The sequence below is a fragment of the Perca fluviatilis genome, chromosome 24 (assembly GCF_010015445.1).
Source record: "Perca fluviatilis chromosome 24, GENO_Pfluv_1.0, whole genome shotgun sequence".
Lineage (NCBI taxonomy): Eukaryota > Metazoa > Chordata > Actinopteri > Perciformes > Percidae > Perca > Perca fluviatilis.
In genome coordinates, this window is record NC_053135.1 from 677977 (window position 1) to 695925 (window position 17949).

Consider the following 17949-nt stretch of genomic DNA (forward strand, 5'->3'; position numbering starts at 1 on the left):
TTTCGTTGCCTTTTTCTGTGCCTTTTTGTTGTCTTTTTGTTGTCTTTTTGTCACCTTTTTGTCGCCTTTTTGTTTGTCTTTTTGTCGCCTTTTTGTCGCCTTTTTGTCGCCTTTTTCTGTGCCTCTGTCGCCTTTTTCTGTGCCTTTTTGTCGCCTTTTTTCGTTGCCTTTTTGTCGCATTTTTTTTGTCGTTTTGTCTGTCAACTTCAACTTTATTTACAGTAAAAAAAAATAATGAATCCTGTGACTCCCAGACTGTCCCGGGACAGTCAGACACTGTCCTGTGACTCTAAGACACTGTCCTGTGACTCCCAGACTGTCCCGGGACAGTCAGACACTGTCCTGTGACTCAATGACTGTCCTGTACGCTGTCCTGTGACTCTAAGACACTCTCCTGTGACTACCAGACTGTCCCGGGACAGTCAGACACTGTCCTGTGACTCTAAGACACTGTCCTGTGACTCTAAGACACTCTCCTGTGACTACCAGACTGTCGCCGACAGTCAGACACTGTCCTGTGACTCAATGACTGTCCTGTACGCTGTCCTGTGACTCTAAGACACTGTCCTGTGACTCTAAGACACTCTCCTGTGACTACCAGACTGTCCCGGGACAGTCAGACACTGTCCTGTGAATGTGGATGTGTTGTGTACAGCTGTCAGACACACAGTCTTCACTTTCACTCACACCAGTCTGTCCCTCCATCTTCACTGTCTGTCCATCCTCTCCAACTTGACTATTTCGTGCCTCACTGTTCAGTGTTTTGATGATTTTGGCTTCACCACCTGCTCCCCCAACCTACTATTTTCCAGTGCAGCTATATGCAGTATAGCCACTAAGAAAGCTCCAGGATTTCCATACACCCACTTAAAGATACCCAATGACACGTAACAACATACCTTCCTGTTATATTTTTGATATATTTTGAACTGTCATCTGTGTTTTTCTTCTTCACATCGGCTAAATAAAGAGATTTCCTCTGTGAATTGGTGCAAAAAAGTTATCGGAAAACAGGAAATGAAGTCTTTGATGGCAGACTCTGTACTGTATATATATGTGTGTGTGTGTGTGTGTGTGTTTGTGTTTACGTGTGTGTGTGTGTCTGTGTTTGTGTTTACGTGTGTGTGTGTGTCTGTGTGTGTGTTTACGTGTGTGTGTCTGTGTGTGTCTGTGTGTGTGTTTGTGTTTACGTGTGTGTGTCTGTGTGTGTCTGTGTGTGTGTGTCTCTGTCTGTATGTGTGCGTGTGAGTGTCTCTCTGTGTGTGTATGTGTGTGTTTACCTGTATGTGTGTCTGTATGTGTGTTTACATGTGTGTGTGTGTGTGTGTGTGTTTGTGTGTGTTTGTGTTTACGTGTGTGTCTGTGTGTTTGTGTGTGTGTCTGTGTGCGCGTGTGTGTGTGTGTGTCTGTATGTGTGTTTACATGTGTGTGTGTGTGTGTGTGTTTGTGTGTGTTTGTGTTTACGTGTGTGTCTGTGTGTGTGTTTGTGTTTACGTGTGTGTGTCTGTGTGTTTGTGTGTGTGTGTTGGGTGTGTGTGTGTGTGTGTGTGTGTTTACGTGTTGTGTGTGTGTGTGTGTGTGTCTGTGTGTGTGTGTGTGTGTGTGTGTGTGTGTGTGTGTGTAGAGAGAGTAGTGTAGGAATCCCCCCTGAAGAATTAGGTCCAGAATAGAAACCATTTGACCAAAAGCATCATTAGAGGAACAGAGACTCTGGTCAGTAAAACAGGAACTTTAGAAACTCTAACAACAACACAAAGGGTCACAACCTAAAGAGTGTGTGTGTGTGTGTGTGTGTGTGTGTGTGTGTGTGTGTGTCTGTGTATATATATCTGACAACAACACAAAGGGTCACAACCTAAAGAGTGTGTGTGTGTGTGTGTATATATATGTCTGACAACAACACAAAGGGTCACAACCTAAATCTACAGACCTACAGACAGACCTACAGACCTATTTACTAGTTCCTCTACAACCTACAGACCTATTTACTAGTTCCTCTACAACCTACAGACCTATTTACTAGTTCCTCTACAACCTACAGACCTATTTACTAGTTCATCTACAACCTACAGACCTATTTACTAGTTCATCTACAACCTACAGACCTATTTACTAGTCCATATACAACCTACAGACCTATTTACTAGTTCATCTACAACCTACAGACCTATTTACTAGTCCATATACAACCTACAGACCTATTTACTAGTTCCTCTACAACCTACAGACCTATTTACTAGTTCATCTACAACATACAGACCTATTTACTAGTTCATCTACAACCTACAGACCTATTTACTAGTTCCTCTACAACCTACAGACCTATTTACTAGTTCATCTACAACATACAGACCTATTTACTAGTTCCTCTACAACATACAGACCTATTTACTAGTTCATCTACAACATACAGACCTATTTACTAGTTCCTCTACAACCTACAGACCTATTTACTAGTTCCTCTACAACCTACAGACCTATTTACTAGTTCCTCTACAACATACAGACCTATTTACTAGTTCATCTACAACCTACAGACCTATTTACTAGTTCCTCTACAACCTACAGACCTATTTACTAGTTCATCTACAACATACAGACCTATTTACTAGTTCCTCTACAACCTACAGACCTATTTACTAGTCCATCTACAACTACAGACTATTTACTAGTTCCTCTACAACATACAACATATTTACTAGTTCATCTACAACCTACAGACCTATTTACTAGTTCATCTACAACCTACAGACCTATTTACTAGTTCCTCTACAACCTACAGACCTATTTACTAGTTCCTCTACAACCTACAGACCTATTTACTAGTTCCTCTACAACATACAGAGCTATTTACTAGTTCCTCTACAACCTACAGGCATATTTACTAGTTCATCTACAACCTACAGACCTATTTACTAGTTCATCTACAACCTACAGACCTATTTACTATTTCATCTACAACCTACAGGCCTATTTACTAGTTCCTCTACAACCTACAGACCTATTTACTAGTTCCTCTACAACCTACAGACCTATTTACTAGTTCCTCTACAACCTACAGACCTATTTACTAGTTCATCTACAACATACAGACCTATTTACTAGTTCCTCTACAACCTACAGACCTATTTACTAGTTCCTCTACAACCTACAGACCTATTTACTAGTTCCTCTACAACATACAGACCTATTTACTAGTTCATCTACAACCTACAGGCATATTTACTAGTTCATCTACAACCTACAGACCTATTTACTAGTTCATCTACAACCTACAGACCTATTTACTAGTTCATCTACAACCTACAGACCATTTACTAGACTACAACCTACAGACCTATTTACTAGTCCATCTACAACCTACAGACCAATTTACTAGTTCATCTACAACCTACAGACCTATTTACTAGTCCATATACAACCTACAGACCTATTTACTAGTTCCTCTACAACCTACAGACCTATTTACTAGTTCATCTACAACCTACAGACCTATTTACTAGTTCATCTACAACCTACAGACCTATTTACTAGTTCATCTACAACCTACAGACCTATTTACTAGTTCCTCTACAACATACAGACCTATTTACTAGTTCATCTACAACATACAGACCTATTTACTAGTTCCTCTACAACCTACAGACCTATTTACTAGTTCATCTACAACCTACAGACCTATTTACTAGTTCCTCTACAACATACAGACCTATTTACTAGTCCATCTACAACCTACAGACCTATTTACTAGTTCATCTACAACCTACAGACCTATTTACTAGTTCATCTACAACCTACAGACCTATTTACTAGTTCATCTACAACCTACAGACCTATTTACTAGTCCATCTACAACCTACAGACCTATTTACTAGTTCATCTACAACCTACAGACCTATTTACTAGTCCATCTACAACCTACAGACCTATTTACTAGTTCCTCTACAACATACAGACCTATTTACTAGTTCATCTACAACCTACAGACCTATTTACTAGTTCATCTACAACCTACAGACCTATTTACTAGTCCATCTACAACCTACAGACCTATTTACTAGTTCCTCTACAACCTACAGACCTATTTACTAGTTCCTCTACAACCTACAGACCTATTTACTAGTTCATCTACAACCTACAGACCTATTTACTAGTTCATCTACAACATACAGACCTATTTACTAGTTCCTCTACAACCTACAGACCTATTTACTAGTTCCTCTACAACCTACAGACCTATTTACTAGTTCCTCTACAACCTACAGACCTATTTACTAGTTCCTCTACAACATACAGACCTATTTACTAGTTCATCTACAACCTACAGACCTATTTACTAGTTCATCTACAACATACAGACCTATTTACTAGTTCATCTACAACATACAGACCTATTTACTAGTTCATCTACAACCTACAGACCTATTTACTAGTTCCTCTACAACCTACAGACCTATTTACTAGTTCCTCTACAACCTACAGACCTATTTACTAGTTCCTCTACAACATACAGAGCTATTTACTAGTTCCTCTACAACCTACAGGCATATTTACTAGTTCATCTACAACCTACAGACCTATTTACTATTTCATCTACAACCTACAGGCCTATTTACTAGTTCCTCTACAACCACAATTTACTAGTTCCTACAACACAGCCACTAGTTCTAACAACAGCCTATTTACAGTTCTCTACACACATTTACTACACTACACACAGACCATTATAGTTAAACCTACAGGCATATTACTAGTCTCTACAACATACAGACCTATTTACTAGTTCATCTACAACCTACAGACCTATTTACTAGTTCATCTACAACCTACAGACCTATTTACTAGTTCATCTACAACATACAGACCTATTTACTAGTTCATCTACAACATACAGACCTATTTACTAGTTCATCTACAACCTACAGACCTATTTACTAGTCATCTACACATACAGACCTATTTACTAGTATCTACAACATACAACCTATTTACTAGTTCATCTACAACCTACAGACCTATTTACTAGTTCATCTACAACCTACAGACCTATTTACTAGTCATCTACAACAACTATTTACTAGTCATCACAACAACAGACCTATTACTAGTCTCTACAACCTACAGCTATTACTAGTTCCACAACCTACAGACCTATTTACTAGTTCCTCTACAACATACAGACCTATTTACTAGTTCATCTACAACCTACAGACCTATTTACTAGTTCCTACAACCTCAGCCTATTTACTAGTTCATCTACAACATACAGACTATTTACTAGTTCATCTACAACCTACAGACCTATTTACTAGTCCATCTACAACCTACAGACCTATTTACTAGTCATCTACAAACAACAGACCTATTTACTAGTTCATCTACAACCTACAGACCTATTTACTAGTTCATCTACAACATACAGACCTATTTACTAGTTCATCTACAACATACAGACCTATTTACTAGTTCATCTACAACCTACAGACCTATTTACTAGTTCATCTACAACATACAGACCTATTTACTAGTTCATCTACAACATACAGACCTATTTACTAGTTCATCTACAACCTACAGACCTATTTACTAGTTCATCTACAACATACAGACCTATTTACTAGTTCATCTACAACATACAGACCTATTTACTAGTTCATCTACAACCTACAGACCTATTTACTAGTTCATCTACAACCTACAGACCTATTTACTAGTTCATCTACAACCTACAGACCTATTTACTAGTTCCTCTACAACATACAGAGCTATTTACTAGTTCCTCTACAACCTACAGGCATATTTACTAGTTCATCTACAACCTACAGACCTATTTACTAGTTCCTCTACAACCTACAGACCTATTTACTAGTTCCTCTACAACATACAGACCTATTTACTAGTTCATCTACAACCTACAGACCTATTTACTAGTTCCTCTACAACATACAGAGCTATTTACTAGTTCCTCTACAACCTACAGGCATATTTACTAGTTCATCTACAACCTACAGACCTATTTACTAGTTCATCTACAACCTACAGACCTATTTACTAGTTCATCTACAACCTACAGACCTATTTACTAGTTCATCTACAACCTACAGACCTATTTACTAGTCCATCTACAACCTACAGACCTATTTACTAGTTCATCTACAACCTACAGACCTATTTACTAGTTCATCTACAACCTACAGACCTATTTACTAGTCCATATACAACCTACAGACCTATTTACTAGTTCCTCTACAACCTACAGACCTATTTACTAGTTCATCTACAACCTACAGACCTATTTACTAGTTCATCTACAACCTACAGACCTATTTACTAGTTCATCTACAACCTACAGACCTATTTACTAGTTCCTCTACAACATACAGACCTATTTACTAGTTCATCTACAACATACAGACCTATTTACTAGTTCCTCTACAACCTACAGACCTATTTACTAGTTCCTCTACAACCTACAGACCTATTTACTAGTTCCTCTACAACATACAGACCTATTTACTAGTTCATCTACAACCTACAGACCTATTTACTAGTTCCTCTACAACCTACAGACCTATTTACTAGTTCATCTACAACATACAGACCTATTTACTAGTTCCTCTACAACCTACAGACCTATTTACTAGTCCATCTACAACCTACAGACCTATTTACTAGTTCCTCTACAACATACAGACCTATTTACTAGTCCATCTACAACCTACAGACCTATTTACTAGTTCATCTACAACCTACAGACCTATTTACTAGTTCATCTACAACCTACAGACCTATTTACTAGTCCATCTACAACCTACAGACCTATTTACTAGTTCCTCTACAACCTACAGACCTATTTACTAGTTCATCTACAACATACAGACCTATTTACTAGTTCATCTACAACCTACAGACCTATTTACTAGTTCATCTACAACCTACAGACCGATTTACTAGTTCATCTACAACATACAGACCTATTTACTAGTTCCTCTACAACCTACAGACCTATTTACTAGTTCCTCTACAACCTACAGACCTATTTACTAGTTCCTCTACAACATACAGACCTATTTACTAGTTCATCTACAACCTACAGACCTATTTACTAGTTCATCTACAACATACAGACCTATTTACTAGTTCCTCTACAACCTACAGACCTATTTACTAGTTCATCTACAACATACAGACCTATTTACTAGTTCATCTACAACCTACAGACCTATTTACTAGTTCCTCTACAACCTACAGACCTATTTACTAGTTCCTCTACAACATACAGACCTATTTACTAGTTCATCTACAACCTACAGACCTATTTACTAGTTCATCTACAACCTACAGACCTATTTACTAGTTCATCTACAACATACAGACCTATTTACTAGTTCATCTACAACCTACAGACCTATTTACTAGTTCATCTACAACATACAGACCTATTTACTAGTTCCTCTACAACCTACAGACCTATTTACTAGTTCCTCTACAACCTACAGACCTATTTACTAGTTCCTCTACAACATACAGAGCTATTTACTAGTTCCTCTACAGCCTACAGGCATATTTACTAGTTCATCTACAACCTACAGACCTATTTACTAGTTCATCACAACCTACAGACCTATTTACTAGTTCATCTACAACCTACAGACCTATTTGCTAGTTCATCTACAACCTACAGACCTATTTACTAGTCCATGCAACCTACAGACCTATTTTACTAGTTCATCTACAACCTACAGACCTATTTACTAGTTCATCTACAACATACAGACCTATTTACTGGATTCCTCTACAACCTACAGACCTATTTACTAGTTCATCACCACAACCTACAGACCTATTTACTAGTCCATATACAACCTACATACCTATTTACCTAAGTTCCTCTACAACCTACAGACCTATTTACTAGTTCATCTACAACCTACAGACCTATTTACTAGTTCATCTACAACCTACAGACCTATTTACTAGTTCCTCTACAACACTTTTAGACCTATTTACTAGTTCATCTACAACATACAGACCTATTTACTAGTTCATCTACAACCTACAGACCTATTTACTAGTTCCTCTACAGCCTACAGACCTATTTACTAGTTCATCTACAACATACAGACCTATTTATAGTTCCTCTACAATCCTACAGACCTATTTACTAGTCCATCTACAACCTACAGACCTATTTACTGGTTCCTCCTACAACATGCAGACCCTGTTACTAGTCCATCTACAACCTACAGACCTATTTACTAGTTCATCTACAGCCTACAGACCTATTTACTAGTTCATCACAACCTACAGACCTATTTACTAGTCCATCTACAACCTACAGACCTATTTTACTAGTTCATCTACAACCTAGACCTATTTACTAGTCCATCTACAACCTACAGACCTATTTTACTAGTTCCATCTACAACCTACAGACCTATTTTACTGGTCCATCTACAACCTACAGACCTATTTACTAGTTCCTCTACAACATACAGACCTATTTACTAGTTCATCTACAACCTACAGACCTATTTACTAGTTCATCTACAACCTACAGACCTATTTACTAGTTCATCTACAACCTACAGACCTATTTACTAGTCCATCTACAACCTACAGACCTATTTACTAGTTCATCTACAACCTACAGACCTATTTACTAGTCCATCTACAACCTACAGACCTATTTACTAGTTCATCTACAACCTACAGACCTATTTACTAGTCCATCTACAACATACAGACCTATTTACTAGTTCCTCTACAACCTACAGACCTATTTACTAGTTCATCTACAACATACAGACCTATTTACTAGTTCATCTACAACATACAGACCTATTTACTAGTTCCTCTACAACCTACAGACCTATTTACTAGTCCATCTACAACCTACAGACCTATTTACTAGTTCATCTACAACCTACAGACCTATTTACTAGTCCATCTACAACCCAGACCTATTTACTAGTTCATCTACAACCTACAGACCTTTTACTAGTCCATCTACAACTACAGACCTATTTACTAGTCCATCTACAACCTACAGACCTATTTACTAGTTCCTCTACAACATACAGACCTATTTACTAGTCCATCTACAACCTACAGACCTATTTACTAGTTCATCTACAACCTACAGACCTATTTACTAGTTCATCTACAACCTACAGACCTATTTACTAGTCCATCTACAACCTACAGACCTATTTACTAGTTCATCTACAACCTACAGACCTATTTACTAGTCCATCTACAACCTACAGACCTATTTACTAGTTCCTCTACAACCTACAGACCTATTTACTAGTTCATCTACAACCTACAGACCTATTTACTAGTTCATCTACAACATACAGACCTATTTACTAGTTCCTCTACAACCTACAGACCTATTTACTAGTTCATCTACAACCTACAGACCTATTTACTAGTTCATCTACAACATACAGACCTATTTACTAGTTCCTCTACAACCTACAGACCTATTTACTAGTTCCTCTACAACCTACAGACCTATTTACTAGTTCCTCTACAACATACAGACCTATTTACTAGTTCATCTACAACCTACAGACCTATTTACTAGTTCATCTACAACATACAGACCTATTTACTAGTTCATCTACAACCTACAGACCTATTTACTAGTTCCTCTACAACCTACAGACCTATTTACTAGTTCATCTACAACATACAGACCTATTTACTAGTTCATCTACAACATACAGACCTATTTACTAGTTCATCTACAACCTACAGACCTATTTACTAGTTCCTCTACAACCTACAGACCTATTTACTAGTTCCTCTACAACCTACAGACCTATTTACTAGTTCCTCTACAACATACAGAGCTATTTACTAGTTCCTCTACAACCTACAGGCATATTTACTACTTCATCTACAACCTACAGACCTATTTACTAGTTCATCTACAACCTACAGACCTATTTACTATTTCATCTACAACCTACAGGCCTATTTACTAGTTCCTCTACAACCTACAGACCTATTTACTAGTTCCTCTACAACCTACAGACCTATTTACTAGTTCCTCTACAACCTACAGACCTATTTACTAGTTCCTCTACAACCTACGGACCTATTTACTAGTTCATCTACAACCTACAGGCATATTTACTAGTTCATCTACAACCTACAGACCTATTTACTAGTTCATCTACAACCTACAGACCTATTTACTAGTTCATCTACAACCTACAGACCTATTTACTAGTTCATCTACAACATACAGACCTATTTACTAGTTCATCTACAACATACAGACCTATTTACTAGTTCATCTACAACCTACAGGCATATTTACTAGTTCATCTACAACCTACAGACCTATTTACTAGTTCATCTACAACCTACAGACCTATTTACTAGTTCATCTACAACCTACAGACCTATTTACTAGTTCATCTACAACCTACAGACCTATTTACTAGTTCATCTACAACATACAGACCTATTTACTAGTTCATCTACAACCTACAGGCATATTTACTAGTTCATCTACAACCTACAGACCTATTTACTAGTTCATCTACAACATACAGACCTATTTACTAGTTCATCTACAACATACAGACCTATTTACTAGTTCCTCTACAACATACAGACCTATTTACTAGTTCCTCTACAACCTACAGACCTATTTACTAGTTCCTCTACAACCTACAGACCTATTTACTAGTTCATCTACAACCTACAGACCTATTTACTAGTTCATCTACAACCTACAGGCCTATTTACTAGTTCCTCTACAACCTACAGACCTATTTACTAGTTCCTCTACAACCTACAGACCTATTTACTAGTTCATCTACAACCTACAGACCTATTTACTAGTTCCTCTACAACCTACAGACCTATTTACTAGTTCCTCTACAACATACAGACCTATTTACTAGTTCATCTACAACATACAGACCTATTTACTAGTTCATCTACAACCTACAGACCTATTTACTAGTTCATCTACAACATACAGACCTATTTACTAGTTCATCTACAACCTACAGACCTATTTACTAGTTCATCTACAACCTACTGACCTATTTACTAGTTCATCTACAACCTACAGACCTATTTACTAGTTCATCTACAACCTACAGACCTATTTACTAGTTCATCTGCAACATACAGACCTATTTACTAGTTCCTCTACAACATACAGACCTATTTACTAGTTCATCTACAACCTACAGACCTATTTACTAGTTCATCTACAACCTACAGACCTATTTACTAGTTCCTCTACAACCTACAGACCTATTTACTAGTTCCTCTACAACATACAGACCTATTTACTAGTTCATCTACAACATACAGACCTATTTACTAGTTCATCTAGAACCTACAGACCTATTTACTAGTTCATCTGCAACATACAGACCTATTTACTAGTTCATCTACAACCTACTGACCTATTTACTAGTTCATCTACAACCTACAGACCTATTTACTAGTTCATCTACAACCTACAGACCTATTTACTAGTTCATCTGCAACATACAGACCTATTTACTAGTTCCTCTACAACATACAGACCTATTTACTAGTTCCTCTACAACAGACAGACCTATTTACTAGTTCATCTACAACATACAGACCTATTTACTAGTTCATCTACAACCTACAGACCTATTTACTAGTTCCTCTACAACCTACAGACCTATTTACTAGTTCCTCTACAACCTACAGACCTATTTACTAGTTCCTCTACAACCTACAGACCTATTTACTAGTTCATCTGCAACATACAGACCTATTTACTAGTTCATCTACAACATACAGACCTATTTACTAGTTCATCTACAACCTACAGACCTATTTACTAGTTCATCTACAACCTACAGACCTATTTACTAGTTCATCTACAACCTACTGACCTATTTACTAGTTCATCTACAACCTACAGACCTATTTACTAGTTCATCTACAACATACAGACCTATTTACTAGTTCCTCTACAACATACAGACCTATTTACTAGTTCCTCTACAACATACAGACCTATTTACTAGTTCATCTACAACCTACAGACCTATTTACTAGTTCCTCTACAACCTACAGACCTATTTACTAGTTCCTCTACAACCTACAGACCTATTTACTAGTCCATCTACAACCTACAGACCTATTTACTAGTTCATCTACAACCTACAGACCTATTTACTAGTTCATCTACAACCTACAGACCTATTTACTAGTTCCTCTACAACCTACAGACCTATTTACTAGTTCATCTACAACCTACAGACCTATTTACTAGTTCATCTACAACCTACAGACCTATTTACTAGTTCATCTACAACCTACAGACCTATTTACTAGTTCATCTACAACCTACAGACCTATTTACTAGTTCCTCTACAACATACAGACCTATTTACTAGTTCCTCTACAACATACAGACCTATTTACTAGTTCATCTACAACCTACAGACCTATTTACTAGTTCCTCTACAACCTACAGACCTATTTACTAGTTCCTCTACAACATACAGACCTATTTAATAGTCCATCTACAACCTACAGACCTATTTACTAGTTCCTCTTCTACCAAACTACTTCATCTGGTCAAATATTGGTTAGTTATTGGAGATGGTTAATGATGAGAAATAACTATCTCTGTTTATTACACAGCCATGTTAAAAAAGTTACTTTATCACATGATGCACGCCACACACACACAGACACACACAGACACACACACACACACACACAGAGACACACACACAGATACACACACACAGAGACACACACACAGATACACACACACACACACAGACACACACACACACACACACACACACAGAGACACACACACAGATACACACACACACACACACACACACACAGAGACACACAAACACACACAGATATACACACAAAGACACAAACACACACACAGAGACACACACACACACACACACACACACACACACAGATATACACACACAGACAGACACACACACACAGATATGTGTGTCTGTGTGTGTGTGTGTGTGTGTGTGTTTCTGTGTGTGTGTGTGTCTGTGTGTTTCTGTGTGTGTGTCTGTGTGTGTGTATATCTGTGTGTGTGTGTGTGTGTGTCTCTGTGTGTTTGTGTCTCTGTGTGTTTCTGTGTGTGTGTGTGTGTGTGTGTGTCTCTGTGTGTTTGTGTCTCTGTGTGTTTGTGTCTGTGTGTATATCTCTTTGTGTGTGTGTGTGTGTCTCTGTGTGTGTGTGTCTCTGTGTGTCTGTATGTGTGTGCTTGTGTGTGTGTGTGTGTGTGTGTGTATATCTGTGTGTGTGTGTCTCTGTGTGTGTTTGTGTGTATATCTGTGTGTGTGTGTCTCTGTGTGTGTGTGTGTGTGTGTGTGTGTGTATCTCTGCACCTTTAGCTAAGTCCAAAACAGAGGAAAACACAAGTTAGGAAGCTGGTTAAAAATCTTTTTTATTGAGCACTGAAGAGTATTATTTTAACAGATTATTGTGATGTTAAGCAGACATCCATCACCTATTAAACCACATGCGTCAAACTCATGGCCCGTGGGCCAAATCCGGCCCCTTGCAGCTTTAGATCCGGCCCGTATATCAATTTGGGTTTACAATAACATTTTGGCTCGCCTAGCCAAACCAAAAACACAGGAAAGACTTTTTTAAACTGCAATTACGTGACATTTAAAGCAGAATATGGCAGATTTGCCGACTCGGAGACCCAGAAATTCCCCCAGAAGCAGAGAGAGAGTTTAATATTCAGGCTGAGAAACTGGTTGTTGTTAAAGATTTTATCATTTTTGCTTGATTTGCTAAAATTCTGTGATGGCTAAGGAACTCTTTTGATGACTTTCGTAGGGCTTCATGTCAGAAAAAGCAACAAATTTACAAAAAAAGGTGACAAATGTCTGAGAAAGCCACGAAAAAGTCAGAACAAAAGCTACCAAAATGTCAAAATAAAGCGACATGCAGTAACAAAAGCACGTCAATAAACCGTCCATGTCTGGCCCTCGGTGGGATTCTCTTTTTCCAGTGTGGCCTTCTGGGAAAATGAGTTTGACACCCCTGTCTTAAATCTTCTTCCTTACTGTATGAACGTCCAACCTATTGAGGAGAGGCAGCAGGCAGCCGAGCTCTGGAGGTGGATCTGTCCTCGTACACACAGCAGGAGTACTAGAAAGAAGAGTACAAAGTACACAACTAGTACAAAGTACACAAGTAGTACAAAGTACACAAGTAGTACAAAGTACAGTACCAAAGATTGGAGGCGAGACGAAACCGTTGTAGAGAAAGGTTTCAGCGCTCTGAACCAGCCCGTCTCAGCTCGACTCAAACAGCTGATGTTGGCGACAAGTGGGACAAAAACTTTGGAAAAAAGGCGATTAAAAGTTCGTAAAAAAACCCGACAAAAGCTGACAAAAAATGTCAGAAATGGGCGACAAAAACTTTGTAAAAAAACCAACAAAAACACTGGAAAAAGGCAACACAAAATTCAGCAAAAAACGACAAAAAAGTTCAAAAAGAAGGCGATAAAAAGCCACAAAAATTTCGAAAAAGTTTGTTGTAAAACAAACCGACAAAAACACTGGAAAAAGGCAACAACAAGTTCGAAAAAAAAGGCGACAAAAAAAAAGGACCAAAAGCGTCGGAAGAAGGTTACGAAAAAGTTCAAAAAGAAGGCGACTAAAACTTCGTAAAAAACCGGACACAAACACTGAAAAAAGCAGACCAAAATGTCAGAAATGGGCGACAAAAACTTTGTAAATAAAGCAACAAAAACATTGGAAAAAGGCGACACAAAATTCTCTACTCGTCTATTGTAAAACGTAAGAGACGTCTCCTGTTTCAACAGTCAACCGAGAGGTCATCTTGTAAAGTCGGCTAGAATAAATATCACAGTATAGATAACAGAGGTCTGTTTACCTGCAGCACATCCAGCCTCTCTGGGGTCTCAAATGTGAAAGATGTCGAGTCACAGTTCTTCCTCTTCGAACACAGAGAGGGAAACACCAAACCTGCAACACAGAGCATGAAGTGAGTCAGATCCTCTTTAAACTTCACACCATGAGTTCTTCTTTCTGACGAATTCCTGAAGAAACCACAAAAGTCTGAAACCACAAAACTATGACTTTGGTTTGCAAGATGCAACAGAAACATAAGGAGCTCATGACAGGACAACAGGACGCCTCTGAGCTGACGTACACATGCAGAAACGGTCTGTATTTTTAGAGCAGTGGACCACAATGTTCACTGGTAAAAACAGACTCACCTATTATCACTAAGATGAAGAGGATGTTGAGTGCCAATAAGCTGTAAACGACTTCACTCTGGCACATTATGCAGCTGTTCTGCTGCTGTTGGTCGTTTCCTTTAGAGCTGTTGTTGGTGGACGAAGTTATAGGATCATCTGGAGAAGGAAAAAAGACAAACGGGAGCGTAAGAGACTGAGGCAAAGCTGCTGTGGTCTCAAATACTAACATGGAGAGGCCTCCGTCTGCTTTAAAATAAGATAATATATAATTAAACCATCAATTTCTGCAACTTTCTTCAAACAGGCTACTTTAGAGCGAGTTATTTCGACGCCACGCTTGTGTCTGTGCGTCCTGTACGAACTAAAGCTGCAAAGATTAATCGATTAGTTGTCAACTTAAAAAATATAAACCACAACCAGACTCGCAACCGGCGCTTGAGCATGCAAGACCATGGTGAGAAAATGTGTCAAATGTTTAAAAAAAAAAAAAAAAGGACAAAAACATTGAAAAAAAATGCCAAGAAAATGGACAAAATAAATAAAAAAAAGGGACAAAAAAGGGTCAAAGTGATCATGTTAAAAACATGTTAATTTTCTACTTTTGACGTGACAGGACACGGGGTTAACACAAGGGTTAAAAAAGATACAGAAACATTTGTTGGTACTTACCTGAAACGAGGAGAAATGTGTCTGTAAAAATTATGTTGGCACCTTTCTTTCTGGCACAGAAGTAAAGCCGGCAATCCTCTGCTGGGATGTTTGTGAGGGGCATTAAATGTAAATTGTAAATGTAAATGGACTGTTTTTATATAGCGCTTTTCTAGTCTTAACGACTACTCAAAGCGCTTTAACATAGTACGGGAACCATACTATATTGGTAATTGTGTTCCTGAGCTCGACCAGCAACTCTTGAGAATTAAACCACCTAGCAATATCACAAGAGTGCCCCGCTCTTTTCAACAAAGGAAGTTTTGGAGAGCTAGTGAATGGCAGAACTGGTTACTTTTTTTATAACATCTTTGCGCTAAAGGGAATACTACCCCATGCATTTTACCAGCACTGGTTGATCCTTGTCACCTTCATGTTCTTGCTATGTAAGGACACTGTCACATCATAGGGTTTAAAAAGATTTGGAAAAACTAGTTGTTGAGTTTGTCAAACAGTTTGAAACACTGTATGGAAAGGAAAATGTGTCATTTAACGTACATTTATGTCATTTGCAGGACTCTGTGAGAAATTGGGGACCTTTGTGGGCACATTCGGGATATATTTTTGAGTCTTTTAATGGGGAGATACTGAATTCACATTTAGACAAGTGTTGCCTCTTTTGAAAAACAATGCACTGAGAAATGCTGTGCCTAGATGTATACAGCTGTGTAACAACTTGACTCGTGAAAAAAAGCTGAAACAGTTTGAAAGAGTAGCAGATCAAGTTGTGACCCTTGGTATACACTATGTACGAAAACTTACTAACGAAGAGATACTGGCTATGAGAGAGAAACTTTCAGTCACCACGGATACAGTTGTGAAAATATTCAGTAGAAATTTCGTCAAAGGAGAACTGTATTACTCAGAGCAGTTCACTAGAGTAATGAAAAGGAACAGCTTCACTGTTTTGTTGGATAATGGACACATAATCACTGTGCATTAATAATAATAATAAAGCTTTATTGCAGACCCAGGCCCATATAACACATAATACAGTATACATAGTATAAAAAGTATAAAAAAGAGATACAAAGATACATAATAATTACATATTAGCCTATAGCAATATAACAATAATACATAAAAATTGCATATTAACCTATAGGATATACAAACTATTGCACCAATGCTGTCTTAACCTAGAAGTGTATCTATAACAGCTTTTCACAGGGCTGCCTAGAGCTTCATTTATGTGGTTCTCTGACTTGTCCAGGCGACACATGAAACTAAACATCAGTTGTCTTAAGAGTGCCTCACAGGTTGGCACTCTAGAGGACACAAACAGATGGCTGGCACTATGCCACCTAGGGACACGGAGCAGCAGCCTCATTGCATCATCACAATGTATTATTACATTGTTGTAGAGAGACTTGATGAAAGAAAATGTTTTGCTGTTGTAAGACAGTATGACAAAACACACAGTTCAGTGCTAAATTTAGAAAATGTAGTCTGCTTGAAAAGAGTGTTACAGGGCAGGAAACAGGTTTTTGATGTGATGGATTTCAAAAGGAAATGTATGTTAGTTGATCTGCCACATTATGCCAACTTTTATGCATGTATACCTCCACGTTCCAGTGTGGAGGACTGAAATGTCATGTGGAGGAATAAAATGTTGATGATGAAACGTCATGTGGGTGTATGAAAAGTGCAAAAGTGGGTCCGGACATTCTGTGGAAAGAGGGACATGAACAGCGGGACCAGTTTGCCGGCTTCGAGGAGGTCTGTCCGCTGCCCCTGGATGACCCTGAGGTGAAAAGAACACACACAGTGAATGCAACCTGCACAAAGGAAGAAAACGCAACACAAAGGCTGATGACTCATTTTTCTGACTGGACAAAACTCCGGCTCGCAGTTGCATGGTACCTGAAACTCAAGGAAACTTTAAAAAACACTGGTGCAAAAAAGGAAAATAAGTGAGAGCATAATAGTCACAAGAAGCAGGACAAAATTACCTGATACCACACTGGGTGGACAGCAAATAAGTATTGAAG